A 13,016-nucleotide genomic window follows, 5' to 3' on the forward strand; every position below is an offset into this window, starting at 1 on the left:
CCAGTGGGAAGTTGGAGGAAGTTTCTAATAGTGTGCATACAGGACAGTCCCTGGAAAGGGCTCAAATAGGAAGGGCAGAGAAGGAATATGGTGTGGCAAATAGACAATGCCCTTACAAAAGCAAATCAATGATGTTTCAGAGAAAACTGAGTCACCCTCTCTGAGCCATCTTTCCAACCCTATCTAAAATAATGTGCCTCCAACCTTTGACCTTTATCCTTTGTCACTCCTTAACCACTTACTCTATTTTTCTCCAAAGCACTGTTTACATGAAACTACATTAAAACTTCCACAAAATAATAAAGAAAAGCAAACACATGAATAGAAAGATGGGCAAAGTACAAAACTAAGCAATTCACCAAGGAAAAGAATAAATGTCTAACTACATGAGTAATGAAAGAAATGAAATGTATTGTAAAATATAATTTTCACTTATCAAACTGACAAATACTTAATATGGTAATTTCCTAGGTTAGGGTTTAAGGAAAACACACTCAGGTGGGAACTGGAAATTGGTACAACATTTCTGAAGTTAAAATTAAGGGTAATTAAAAAATACGGATCCATAACTTTAAGCATGCCACTTACCTAAGAGGTTAGGGATATATTCTAGGAAATAATTCAATACGTGCTCAAAGATAAGAATTATTTACAGTAGTTAAAAACTGCCAACAATCTATATGCTCCATAACAGGAAATAGCGTATTAATTTCCCAAATTGTGTTCCTTAGATCACCAGTCTCATGAGATAAGAGATTCTGCTTAAAAATAATTCCACAGTCAACTAAATGTAAGAATTCCCTTGGAATGAAAGGGAAAAATTTACAAGCTGGGCGAGCATGGCATGATCTGTGTGTGATTTCGTGTGCATGTTCAGTCGTGTCTGACTCTGCAACCCCATGGACTGCAGCCCACCAGGCTCCTTTGACCATGGAATATATCAGGCAAGAATACTGGAGTGGGTTGCCATTTCCTCCTCCAGGGGATCATGGCATGATCTATGGTCAGGACAAAAGCAAAGAAACTACTTGGATTCATCAGTGAATCAAAAAACCACAACTTTAGTCTCATTAGCTGTGTTCCAACCATCAGAATTCACAGAAGCAGGCTGCCTATGAAGGGGGTTTAACACCAGGTCAACACAAACTTGCATGTTTCCTGACAAGTGAGGGGGTGGGGTGGCCACCTTTCCTGCCACTCCCTAATTCCATTATTTTGGGGGTGGGTCCCCCAACACACCCTGAGCCTGGCATGGGACAGCCGCCTGCTGGGACCACGCAGACAGTAGTTTTCCCAATTTTGGTAGAGGTTCTTGGGTCCCGGGGGGAAGGAAAATGGGAGTGGTGGGCATTAACAGGGGAGGGAAAGAGTGGAGGAAAGGATAGAAATGTGTCCGAAACCAAGAAATGGGACAACCAGGACCACTTAACAACTTTGCAAAGAGGTAATTCAACTTTATCACTGCAGTGTGGCTTCAACACTTGAAGGCTGAGGGCTCATATCTGGTGTCAATTATCTAAGCCTCTTGGTTTCATCTGCTTCTTTCTGCTTTTACGTACATTTTTGCTTTTTCTTACTCCTATGTACCTTTGGAAAACTCAGACAGGAAAAAAGTAATAATATTCAAACCCATCCACCATTTTATTACATTTTAGAGTGAAAGAAAAACATTCTTCACTGTGTTTCCATTGCAGAAGTACTTGCACAGATAATTGAATAAGCGAGCAGGGAAACTCTAAATGATTGTTTAATTCAGCACAATCAGTTTGAGAAATTAAAATTTTTTTTCTGACCTTAAAACTTTCAAATGTGGGACCCCAGTCAATACATTTGTCAATAAATTGGTACCCATCTTTCTAAACATTTTTAAGAATACAGTTTTCCTTCTGAATTGACACAAATGATCCCATTTACTCAGTGAGAAATGCAAAGAGTAAGGTCTATTTTTGGCTGCTCTAGCAAAGCTGCTTTATAATACAATCTTTTTCTCTACACTGCCTGGGATGGGCTAGGTGACATAAGATGTCTTTCTCATTTCTAATTTTACTATGTCTTTCAGCAAACAGCAGGTAAAACATTTTAATACAAGGCCATTTTCATTAAACATCTAGTACAGAATATGTCCCTGAATTAAAATAAACACTAATAATACCAAAAAAGTTTGTTCGTACAATAATAACAACCTTCCAAAATTACAGTGATTGTCATGCTCAGCAGTATAATACAAAATGCAGTTCTTATCTCCGAAGACACAGAATTTATTATTTTCCACCTACCTGGCATTTTAAAGCAATTGGAACCAGGTTTCTGAAAGAACAATTTAGTACCTTAGCTCTCACATACAAAAAATATATTTTCAGCATTGAAATGACTCATTCAAAGTAGCACTTCAACAAAACACTGTCCACCCTGCCCTGGTAATTATGTCATGTCTGGTGTGTACTAATTCACACAGCGTATTGTTTTCCTATATAATTAAGACTATTAAGCTGAATTCAGAGGCTGTCATATACCTACAGCCCTTAATTAATTACACAAGCATGCAAAGAAGTTACTACCAGAGTCAGACCTTGCCTTCACTCTCCTGGTGGGCAAGATGCTGAAGAAACAGGCAAGAAGGGTTGTCACCTGGAGATCTCCTTCAGTCACAACTATCTCTTCACCGGGAAATACTGCAAAGTCATTTCCCAGAAAGTGTCCACTTTAATTCAGTGCCCCGCAATCTGTCACCATTGAACCACCAAGCATGACAAGTATATATTTTTTAAACATATAATGAGATTGGACACTTCTTCATAGTCTCATCAGGGTGGAAGATTTTCCAATACACTTACTTTGGGCTACTTTTGGATACCATCTTTTCAGGGGTCATAAGCTAAGTAAGGAGAAGGAAATGGCAACCCACTCCAGTATTCTTGCCTAGAGAATCCTGTGGATGGAGGAGCCTGGTGGGCTGCTGTCCATAGGGTTGCACAGAGTCGGACATGACTGAAGCGACCTAGCATGCATGCATGCATTGGAAAGGAAATGGCAACCCACTGCAGTATTCTTGCCTGGAGAATCCCAGGGACAGAGGAGCCTGGTGGGCTGCCATCTATGGGGTCGCACAAAGTCGGACATGACTAAAACAACTTAGCAGCAGCAGCAGCAGCAAGCTAGATAAGTCCAAGAAGGTGCTTTCTCCATACTTTTTCTCTTCAAGGCCCCCCAATCCCCATATTCATCCAACATGGTAGACTTAAGCATCCTGTGTTTTAGCCACATGTACTCACTACCACATATGCAAAGATACCCATTGACCCGGGATGCAAGGGCCTTAAATAATGATAACATTTCTACTTTCTTTCACACAACACCAATGCTGTGCTATACACCCAGCACGCCAGCCCAGGGCACTGCCCCAGAAGCACTAAAGGGAAGTAGGATATCCAAAAGTTCTGATCCTACATAGCTTTACTACCTAGTTAAAATGTCTTTTCAAACAAGTCCTCAAAACCTAACAACTCTTTAGACATAATCTACTAAATTTCTCTGTGTTTTCGTTTTAACTTTCAATAAAAGTTTCTTTTTAAACATTCTAAAGGTTTCTGTAAATTTCTATTACATAATAAAGATATACTTGGTATTTTACAATGACTTAATCTGGGGCAAATTTTACTTCTCTCTTTCACTACTCATCGTGAATATTCCATTATTACTCCTGTACTAATTATTACAGGAGTAATAGTCAAATCTGATTATTCAATTATCACTGCTGTACTAATCCTGTAATAATTAGTACAGAAGCAATAATCGAATCCTTCTGGTAAAACCTATGTTCCAAAACCCAGATGCTATGTCAGGAGAAGAGGGGAGCTCACTGCATGGAGAAATGCTATAAACCAGACAAATGCCAGGATATAGTACTATTCTGTGTATGTTCCTGCAACATAATTAGGAGATCAAGTATAAGAAAATTCAGAACTCTTTAATGTACTTAAAATCACTGTCATAAAGCAATGGATGGCGAATTTGCATGTGAAAGGACTGTGAACAGCATGTAGGAAGAATTGTGAAATTACTATAGTATTTATTATTATAACTTGGTGTCATGCTAGTCTCATTTTAGAATGAACGGTAAGAATAGATTAAATTAGTGCCATTTTCTTTCCTTGTTAACATCTTTGTCACAAGAGCAAGCTGTCAGAATTTTAGTATCTAATATAGTCCATGGATTATGTGATAGTTGACCATTTCTGAACTCTGGGCTTTCACTGGCTGTTCACACCTCTGTCCCTGCAGGCAAGGATGAACACAGGAAAATAATAATCTTTTAAGAAATTAATCAGGTTGCAGACATCCTGGTAAAGGTAGGAAAGACAGAGAATAATGTTACAATTTTTAAAAAGCATTTGACCTAAAACTTTGCCTCCTAGGAAAATGCTTTCAACCAGTGCTGAAAGATACTGTTGGACACATGGTTGTAGAATAAGGTTGTAGAATACACTCAGAGATGTGTAATCTCACTAGCATCCTTCTGAGTTTTTTCACTGTCATAAGATAATGTACAGTGAACACTTCTCTGGGGGGTCAGGAGCACCATGGTCTAGTCATCCTCAACACAAATGATCAGAATCTGATGACCTGTTACTTTATTCATGTGACTTTCTCAGTTACTAGTTCCCTGGGCCTCAGTTTCCACCTCTAATGTGGATGCTGTATTATTTAGGGTTCTCCTGAGAAACAGACTCAATAGAATATAAAAGGAGATTTATTATGAAGTGGCTCACATAATCACAGTCTGAGAAGTGTCATGATATGCCTTCTGCAAGTTGGAGACTCAGGAAAGGCAGTGATGTAATTTAGTCCAAGTCCAAAGTCTTAAGAAATAGGGATGCTTATGATATATATCCAAGCTGAAGGGCAAGAGAGAATGATACTGCACTGAGTCCACAAATTCAAATACTACCCTAACCCAGAAATACCTCCACAGACAAATGTAGAAACAATGTTTAACCAGATATGTAGGCATCCCCCAATCCAGTCAAGCTGACACAAAATTAACTATCCCAGATGTCCTTTTCCACTATGATTTTCCTCTCCCATAATGATGACGATCGTAAGATTTGGTTTGCCCAGGAGTGTCCAACTTTGGCAGTACTTGGTTTGAACTTTGCCTCAGTTTAATTGTTAGCAGAAGCTTCTTTCACTCTCAAAAGCATCCCAGTTTGAACGACACATTATATGATCACTCTACCCATAATGCTTTCTTACAGCCTCTCTGAAACTTTCAGTTTACACTATATTGTACTGACATGTGGATATGTCTTTGCTCCCCTGCTAGATTATGACTTGAGGGCAGAGTCTGTCCTCACTCATCTTTTTGGTTATCACAGGGCTTCAAATGGAATATGTGCCCAAAATATATTTTCTAAATTAATGAAAATACAGAGTGCTAAATCATGCCAGTGCCCAAACTACAGTTATTAACACTTGTGAAAAAATTTGTACTAAAACTACATAATGTCTAGAAAGAAAAGATACTCATTTTATATTGAGAAGGTTGAACTTCACTGGAAATATCTTATGTAGCAGGTGATAGGGCCGCTGTGCAGAATTTTCAATATGTACCTTGTATGAGGGCACCCAGCCAAGGGATGAGGGTAGCTGGAATGCAGCTTTACTCCATTTGTCATCTGATATGGTATTTGGGCTAGTGGAGACCTCCCCTTCACCAACCTGTCTTCCAGAAGCCAATCCAGGTTTTATACAATCTGAAGCTTATACAACTGGGGGGAAAGCTCTTTCAGAAAAATATAAAATTACAAATACAAGATTAGATATGACAGTCAATATTAATTTAGAATATGAAATCATATCAAATTTAGAAAAGTTATTAAACTATCCCCAAATCCATAATAACATAATATTTGTATTAACTGCTTGACATACATCTATAATACTCTTTCCCTTACTTTTTGGCTGCTGAGTACTTTAGCAATTCTTTGTCATGTGGACACCCAGTTTTCCCAGAACCATTTGTTGGAGAAACTGTCCTTTCCCCCTTAAGTGGCTTCAGTGCCCTTGCTGAAAATCAACTGACCACATACATGAGGGTTTATTTCTAGGCACTCAATTCCTTTCCATTGGTCTACATGTGTATCTTATGCCAGTACCACACTGTTTGGGTTACTGTAGCTTTGTAGTAAGTTTTTAAATCAGGACATTATGAGTTGTCCAACTTTGTTATTCTTCTTCACAATTGTTTTAGCTTTTAGGGTCATTTGAAATTCTATATATTTCATTTAAAATTTCAACACAGGACTATGACATCTAATTTAACTATACACAGAAGTGATTGCAAACAACATAAAAAAATCCCACTGAATCCAAAAAATTTGCATCCCAAATCAACTTTTGAGAACTGTTCAATACCACTATGATGCCATGCTACTAGAGGGGAAGTGTGATGGGTAGGAAGCTGAAATGGAAAGAAACAGACAATGCTAGTAATATACCTTCTTTCAGCGAGTTTTGCAAAGATATATGTCCATATGAACACACTTCTGGGGCTCCATGAGAGTGAGGTACACTGAAATTTAGCTTCACTATAAATTTGCCTTTTCATGTTCCCGTACTTTTTTTTTTTTTTTTTTTTACAGAAACAGGAGATATGATTTAAAGCAGAAAGAACTTGAATAGAGAAGACTTTATGGGAATGTGAGAACAATCCTCAAACATCTAAATGACATCATAAAGAAGTAGGATTAGGATTTAACTACTCTGAATGGTGCTACTCTGGAGATACTGAATTTACTGATTTCCATTTCTGAACATGATTCATTTAATAATCTAAATCTTAGGAGTATATTTTGGATTTACTTTTTACCTTCTAGCAGCTCTGTGAAAGAAAGAAGTAAATCCAGTCATTCATCTGAATATATCAACTATACAATCTTGAACAACTAGGTATGTGGACAAAGCTCTTAGCTCCTCAGTTAACATTGTCAGTGAGGAAGTTCCCTTTTACATCTGTTTATATGTCCATTCTCTAATCCCCTATTATTCATAAGCTTCTCAAGAACACGAATTTTTCATCTTTATACCCCCACCACCTAGCTCAACATCAAGCCTACACTGGCTGCCTACAGTAGGTACAAATATATGCATTTTTGAATCGGTCAAGGAATCAATCAATATTTAGATTACTAATCCACAACTTTAATTTTGTGCTTACTATACACAAGACATTATGTCAGGAAACATATCTCCAGTCCCTCAGGAATCATATTTTAAGAAAAGAGTTATAGGGAGAATATGACAGTTAATTCAAAGGAATTGAATGGCTCTAAGCCAAATGGATAATTAGAAGCTGCATGACCTTGAGGGTGGCAGCAGCTACCCAGGTGAGGTGATTTGAGATACAATTCAGGAAAGAGCTTCAGAGAGCAGTCAGCAACACCAGTCTGTTCTGTTAGCACTATAGGTGTTAACCTGGGACTTCAAAGCAGAGAAATTGAGACTTACACAAAAATATTTTTAGTTAAATTGTTACAGACTGAATGTTTGTGTCTCCCAAAAATTCATATGTTGAAACACTATTTCCAAAATGAAGGTATTTGGAGGTAGGACTTTTGGGAGATAATTAAGTCATAAGGGTGGAGCCCTCATAAATGGGATTAGTGCCCTTATAAGCAGCAGCAATAGAATTAGCTAGCTGTCTTTCTTCCCTGTGAGGACACAGTGAGAAGGTAGCCATCTACAACCAGGAAGAGGGCCCTCCCTAGAACCTGACCAATGCTGGCACCCTGATCTCAGACTTCCAACATCTGTAAGTGTAAGAAATAAATTTATACTGTTGATAAGCCTCCTAGTTAATAGTATTTTTATTCTAGCAGCCTAAACTGCATAAGACAATTGTTCTTACATTTTAATTTTTCTTTTATGTGTGTGCCAACTTTTGACCTTCAAATATTAACCATGCTCAGTCAATACACATGCTCTTTGAGGAGGAGGTCTATAAAGTATTAGGAGCCAAAGCTCAACTGGCTAGAGCAACACCAATCCAAATTTCAGATACACTAAGAGTGGGACTAAGAAAGAAAAATGATAGAATAAAGCAACATAGAAATGGATGCTGATTATTTGGGTTAGACAGAAAAGAGAAAGTAATGCTTTACTACATACAATCAATTTGGTACATTCCTTAAAATAGAAATGTATGTGTTTTAGATTTATAAACTTCAGTATTTAAAGAGAAAGGTTTAACTGTCACATCAAAAACTAGATGATTGCTAAGTTTAATTGAAACAAGAAGAGGAAGTTTTTAGTGGAGTTTAGAACAAAAGGTACCCTAGATAACGGATGTGTGGCTGAGGGAATGCTGGCAGCCCTGGTTTGGCATCACAGCTCTGCCCCTTTCTAACTCTTTAAGTTTGAACACGTATTTAACCTCTCTGAGATTCAGTTTCCTCAATGGGAGGAAGGAGGATTATAATATTTGTGCTCTATATTATCAGATCAGATCAGATCAGATCAGTTGCTCAGTCGTGTCCGACTCTTTGCGACCCCATGAATCGCAGCACACCAGGCCTCCCTGTCCATCACCAACTCCTGGAGTTCATTCAGACTCACGTGCATTGAGTCAGTGATGCCATCCAACCATCTCATCCTCTGTCATCCCCTTCTCCTCTTGCCCCCAATCCCTCCCAGCATCAGAGTCTTTTCCAATGAGTCAACACTTCGCATGAGGTGGCCAAAGTACTGGAGTTTCAGCTTTAGCATCATTCCTTCCAAAGAAATCCCAGGGCTGATCTCCTTCAGAATGGACTGGTTGGATCTCCTTGCAGTCCAAGGGACTCTCAAGAGTCTTCTCCAACACCACAGTTCAAAAGCATCAATTCTTCGGCGCTCAGCCTTCTTCACAGTCCAAATCTCACATCCATACATGACCACAGGAAAAATCATAGCCTTGACTAGACGAAATAGAATGTCCTATTTCTACTTTAATTGACTTAGTATCCTAAGGTGGCACAGTGTTAAAGAATCTGTCTGCCAATTCAGGAGACTCAAGAGATGCAGGTTCGATCCCTGGATCGGGAAGATCCCTTGGAGTAGGAAATGGCAACCCATTCCATTATTCTTGCCTGGAAAATTCCATGGACAGAGGAGCCTGGCAGACTAGAATCCACGGGGTCCCAAAGAGTCTGACATGACTTAGCAACTAAACAACAGCACTGAGTGCCTATCATTATATCATAAAACCGATAAGAGCATACATGTGTACTGTCCAGCTACAATAAGTATTTAATCCAAACAGGCAATCCTGGACCCTCTAGAAAATTATTCCATATAGTAATTTGTTATTAGGTTCATCGGGAGGTGCCATTTGTGAGACCCCACACGACAAAACCATTAATCAGAACTAACCACAGAAATAAGATAAAAGCCTGAAGCTAGCTCCAGGGCAGAAGCCGCCTGTTACAATCAGAATGTATTAAAACCATGGACGCAGCAATTTCTTGTAAAGGCTGCAGGGGAGGGGTGAGGCCGTAAGCAAACAAGTTTTAAAGATCTTAGACAATATGCTCTTCAAATGAACCTAAGTAAATGCCTCTTGCAAGGTCAGATCAAGGGTGAAGAAATAAGAATTGGCCAAACACTAGAGCAATTTCCAGCTAAATAAAAAGCCAGATATTCTTTTCTTCACTGACAACAAAAAATACACTGAGACAAAGGGGTTGAGCATTGATGCCAAAAATGTATTTTCCATTCTTTGAGGCTTCTAAAGTCTCTTCTTTTATCCATTTTCTATTTTTCCTTGTATTGCCACTCTCTGTTTTTGTCAATGACCTTTCTTCAATCCAACTCAGCCTCCATCTAATGGCCTGAAGAGGACTTCTTCACATGATGGAAAGCTTTAGATTTAAGATCTCCCTCCTTCATTAGAGAGAAAAGTGAACAGCCTCTATGTGCTGGGTGTTAATGAACGTGGAGAAAGATTTTTTTGTATGTGTTTTACACATTATGTTCTTGACTCCTAGAGGTGCTACAATAAATTGCCGCGCTTCATTTACAAGGAGCCATAACAGAAGCAAAATGAGAATCTGGCGACAAATTGCTTCTCAGTCACCCTGGGTCAGGCAGTCGGGGCTAATGAGAAGAGGGGCTCTAATTTTAAACTCCTCCTCAACCAAGCCATTCCTGCATTAATGTTCGCTGTTGTAAATTGTAAAGTCAAATGAAGGAGCACTGTTGAAAATTAACCAGTATTTTTATCCTTTGAGTACCCAATAGAGCATATTTTGGCTTCTGAAGCTGGTGGTTATTGAAGGCGGCTCAGCATACAGCAGGGGCACCAGCCTCCCCCGTGGATTTCCCCCTCCTTGACACAACACCACTCTCCTAATTCCTACTCCTTTTACATCCATGCCTTCTTTCCACCTTCACAAAGAAAAATCCACCAGCAGAACTTAAGTCGTACAGGTTTTCAACAAGATTATATCGTGGTCTGTAGGAGCAGGGTTTGAAACCAGCCTTTGTGGTCCATTTACCAAAATACCATATACAGGCATTAAAAATTAGAGAATTATTATATCCATTTAGTCCTGCTGCATGCTTAATGATCGGTAATTGTGTATATGGTGGAAGAGCCAGTAAATCACCGACTTTGTGAGGGCTGGGAGCACTTTGTCCCTGGAAGCCTAAATCAGGATTTGAACAAATAATGAGAAACCCAGGCAGCACCTGCCTCTCACAAAGTACTTTCCTAAGCCTACATTTTGTCAGTTTATAAAAGCAAATAGCAGGCAAAAAGAGATGCAGGAGAAAGGGAGATATTTTATTAAAGTATGCAGTAGTTTGACCTTACATGGATGGCCAGGCAATGACTCAAAATTCATTGTTTTTGGGGGCTTTGGGTCATGTGTTTTAAGTGAGTACTAATGAAATGAAGTTCCTCTCATGTGTAATGTGTCTGTCCGGGTGCATTCTTCCATGGAATCACTACATAAAATACAAATTAACCACACTACCCTAGTCTAATCATTGTAATCAGTTATGTTTTCATGTGTACATTACTGATATATAAGGCTGTTGTAGTTCTTGTGTGTGGTTTAATTGCTTGTTTTTGCATATCTTGTGTGATTGATGATGTTCTAGAAATCTTTTCCCCTAAAGGAGACTTTGTAAATTACTTTGTTTAGATGCTAATGATTGTATTTCATTAGTGGCCCTCTCATCCAGAATCATCTTTAAATGAATGAATATGCCATAATTAAAAATCTGAATTATGAATTACTTTGAAAGGAGACAACATTGTCCCGATTTCCCACTGCGACACAGTGTTATTTCAATTATGTAAATATGTTTAATCATTCCCCTTTTGTTTTTCTAATTATTTAATATTAATGTTGCTTTACCCCTTTATTGCTACAAGAAGGGATATGGCATCTTAAATGAGAGTACTTAGACAAGTGATACACAGATGACTAGATTAAAGCAGACATTTATCAGAATGCATAACCCATTTCAAAAACAAACATGCTATTAACATTCATACTAATATAGCAACACTGGCTATAATTGCACTTCATGAATGTTTTGTCTGTACAAATCTAATGTATTCACAATGAACAATTTCCAATTATTGTTGTTTTTTCTTATAGAAAGTCTAAAATCCCTGGTGAAAGTTTCAATTATCTTGAGGTGTACATCTGAATCAACTATAAGACCGCCATTTTTTTCTACAGAAGGAAATTTGCAACTGCTCAAGAACTACTAGACTGGATGGATCCAACTTTCACCCATCCACCTTTGAATCTTCAAAAAAAAAAAAAGAAATTGGGGCAAAAAAGAATGTGTTTTGAAGCACCGCTTCCCGCCTTTTTTTTAAAACTCACTCCCTGAAGTAGGAGAAATATTAGGAAATTTACTCTTCCACTCAACAGCTCTCACACAAGCCTTCAAGAAGCTACACTTAGGAGAGAAGCATGAGCCTAGCAGAGGAGAACTCTCCAGAGGGGCCATCACATATGACAGTCAACTTATACATTCACACTTCAGACATCTTATTCAAACCAATTGCAGAAGGCTGGTTTGTTCTTTAGAAAACACTGCACTAACTTTAATTTAGACATTTCTATTTTAGTGCAGCTAGACTACACAGGAGTATGTTCCTCTACCATTTAGTAATTTAGATACTTTCAATATTATTGCTAACTGACTCTTGAAGTACAAGAGCCTTAATTATGTTGGTTTAATAGTTTGTGCTTAAATATTGTTATTTGTAAACTAACAGTAGGAAATGCTACAACTTCCCCATGTTTCTTTTTTACTTCAATGTTACAATAAAATATGCCATTGTTGATTGAAGTTTTATTAATGATATTTGTAATATGAAGATTATAATTAAAATGTTTTGTCTCTCTCTACATTTTAAAAGACCTCCTTTCCCAACCAATATTTTTTTCTAATCTAAACCCTTAACTTTGGCAATCATGGGAACAAGGATTAGAGATTAATATTTTATCTGGATATAACTTGCACACAAACATACAAATTACTTTGCTTCATCATGGGCTATACCCAAAAACACTCAATGACATCACTGTGTTTGGTATCAGTTCAGTTCAGTTGCTCATGCATGTCCAACTCTTTGCAACCCCATGAATCGCAGCACACCAGGCATCCCTGTCCATCACCAACTCCTGGAGTTCACTCAAACTCATGTCCATCGAGTCGGTGATGCCATCCAGCCATCTCATCCTCTGTCGTCCCCTTCTCCTCCTGCCCCCAATCCCTCCCAGCATCAGGGTCTTTTCCAATGAGTCAACTCTTTGTATGAGATGGCCAAAGTATTGGAGATTCAGCCTCAACATCAGTCCTTCCAATGAACACCCAGGACTGGTCTCCTTTAGGATGGACTGGTTGGATCTCCTTGCAGTCCAAGGGACTCTCAAGAGTCTTCTCCAACACCACAGTTCAAAAGCATTAACAGTGCTCAGCTTTCTTCACAATCCAACTCTCACATCCATACA

The 13,016-nt window shown here is 38.5% G+C and overlaps 1 long non-coding RNA gene across 1 annotated transcript; it reads left to right on the forward strand.

Moving 5' to 3' along the window:
• The first annotated feature begins 7,621 nt into the window (after nt 1-7,621).
• LOC123330782 lies at nt 7,622-12,351 on the forward strand. Its single transcript, XR_006546940.1, has 2 exons — nt 7,622-7,810; nt 11,646-12,351. It is a non-coding gene; the product is annotated as an uncharacterized LOC123330782 (long non-coding RNA).
• Nucleotides 12,352-13,016: the final 665 nt, after the last annotated feature.

The sequence above is a fragment of the Bubalus bubalis genome, chromosome 20, assembly GCF_019923935.1.
Source record: "Bubalus bubalis isolate 160015118507 breed Murrah chromosome 20, NDDB_SH_1, whole genome shotgun sequence".
Taxonomy (NCBI): domain Eukaryota; kingdom Metazoa; phylum Chordata; class Mammalia; order Artiodactyla; family Bovidae; genus Bubalus; species Bubalus bubalis.